At 43.1% G+C, this 2384-nt stretch overlaps 1 pseudogene; it reads right to left on the minus strand.

Moving 5' to 3' along the window:
* Positions 1-51: 51 nt before the first annotated feature.
* On the minus strand, positions 52-1589 carry LOC100771110 (annotated as a pseudogene).
* Between the last annotated feature and the right edge of the window lie 795 nt (positions 1590-2384).

Genomic DNA, 2384 nt, shown 5'->3' on the forward strand with positions numbered 1-2384 from the left:
CCCTTCCCCTGATTTTTGTTTTCTTTTTGCATCAATAAAAGCAATGTTTTGTCATAAATTAATACACAGATGCTCTGGCTGTTGGAGATCATAGGAAATGCTTGTTTTTTGTATGGCCCAGAGTTGGGCTGTCGGATTGGAAGTGGGGCTGAAGCCTCCCCGCTCACTGTCACATCCATCTGCTCTATTCCAATTGTTTCCATTGGATATTCCACAGGTGTCTGAGGATTTGCCATGCTGGCTGAAGCACCTCATCCCCAGAAATCCCCAGGAGAGAATTTCACCAGGCTAACAGGTGTTCGTGGGCTACCAATAAATCTTCGAGGTGACCAGATTTTTGGTTCAAAGGAAAACTTTTCTTTCACACTTTCAAGTACATATGGAGCCACATATGTAAAACCCAAAAAGACCTGGTTGGCACTTTCACTGAGAGTTGAGTCATCAGGGCTGTCAACAGGTGTTTGACATGTAAACTTTGAATCAAACTGAATCACATCCTCTTCAGATTGCAACAGAGGCTTAAAAGGAGGCTCCACCTTCCGAGCTAGAAGTTCTTCCCAGTGAATGTGTCTGACAAATGGATGTGCTTGGACTTCTCCAGCATCCCCAGGACCAGCTCCTAGAGGAGAAGCAGCATTTCTTTTCAGCAGATTTTTAAGCAGATCTCAAGCTTCTTGTGTGAGGTAGGGAGGCAAATTAAGTTTACATTTGAGGATTCTGTCAATTGTTTCTATTCTCTCCAGTGAATGGAAGTGCTCCAGTCAGCATGTCATACATTAACACTCCCAAACTCCACCAATCCACAGCACGATTGTGGCCACTTCTCATCAAGATTTCAGGGGCCATGTGTTCTGTTGTTCCACAAAATGTGTGTGTGATTATTCCAATCATGAATAGATTCTTTGCATAGTCCAAAGTCTGTTAGTTTCACATGACATTGTTGATAGAGCATGATGCTCTCCAGTTTCAGGTCTCTGTAGTTGATCCCCTTTTGATGTAAATGTCCCAAAGCCATGGAGATTTCAGCCAAGTAAAAGCAAGCTGTTCTTCCATGAATATTCCCTCTCTTCCTAACTGCATAAATAGTTCTCCTCCACTGAGATACTCAAGGATGAGGTAGAGTTTCCACCGGTCTGAAAGGCATAAATTAAATTCACAATGAAGGGGTGTTTTACTTCCTCCAGAATATTCCACTCTGCTTTTGTATGAGCTGTATCTGTAGCATTTCTTACTGTCATTGCCTTCTTAAGCACCTTCATGGCAAATATCTTCCCAGTATTGGCTCCTGTCACTTTTCAGACTTGAAAAACCTTTCCATAGTCCCATTTACTAAGTACCCAAAGTAGCTCAAAACATTCTGGTCTGATTTTTTTTTTCTAGCCCTCTGTTCACACTAGTTTCTGAGATTTCAAATTTCTCACAATGTTCCATGCCAAGTTCATATGGTCCAACCGCCCCCCCCCCCCGCCCCTGCCATGGTCCATGCTTTCATTTAACTGACTCCCCTCCTCCAGCTCATCCTCAAGGCCTGCGTCCTCTGGCTGGTCCAGGTCTATGTCAAACACTCCTGACATATCCTCAGCTTCCCCGTCTCGGAAGTCAGGTGCTGGATAAAAGCCGTCCAGTCCTCCATCTTTGCCTCATGGGCTCAGACCCACTGCAGACTCCGCTGCTGTTGCCGCCATCACCAGCTGCTTAAGCTCAAAAGGCATTTTCATTTTTCAGTTACCCCTATCATACTTGTAGCTTCGAGTTTTTTTTGTCTTTTGGGTTTTTTGTTTGTTTGTTTGTTTGTTTGTTTGTTTTGCTTTTTGAGGTAGGGTTTCGCTGTGTAATAGCAGCCCTGGCTCTCCTGGAACTCATTTTGTAGACCAGGCTGACTTTAGACTCCCAGATATCTGCCTATCTCTGCCTCCTGACTGCTAGGACTAAAGGCATACACCACCACCCAGCTTGTAGATTTTTTTTTTTGATTTTTTGAGACAGAGTTTCTCTGTGTAACAGCCCTAGCTGCCCTGGAACTAGCTCTGTAGACCAGGCTGGCTTCGAACTCACAGAGATCAGCCTGCCTCTGCCTCCCAAGTGCTGGGATTAAAGGTGTGTACCATACCACCAGGTATTGTTGATTATTTTTAATATAATTCTTTCATAAATTATTTAAGAAATTCATACATGCATACAATGTATTTTCATCATATTCATCCCCCAATCCTTCCTGACTATTCTCAACTCTCTTATAACTGTGTTCTTCTTTTGCCTTTTTAAATTCATTACTGCCTGTAACACATCCTATCCAAAATAATTCACATGCTTCATTTCCATTCAGGGAGAAGCTAACATATTAGTCTAGCTTCTACTCGATGGGAATTTGAGGTCAGGAGAGG

This window comes from Cricetulus griseus, chromosome 7 (assembly GCF_003668045.3).
Source record: "Cricetulus griseus strain 17A/GY chromosome 7, alternate assembly CriGri-PICRH-1.0, whole genome shotgun sequence".
NCBI classification, from domain to species: Eukaryota; Metazoa; Chordata; class Mammalia; order Rodentia; family Cricetidae; genus Cricetulus; species Cricetulus griseus.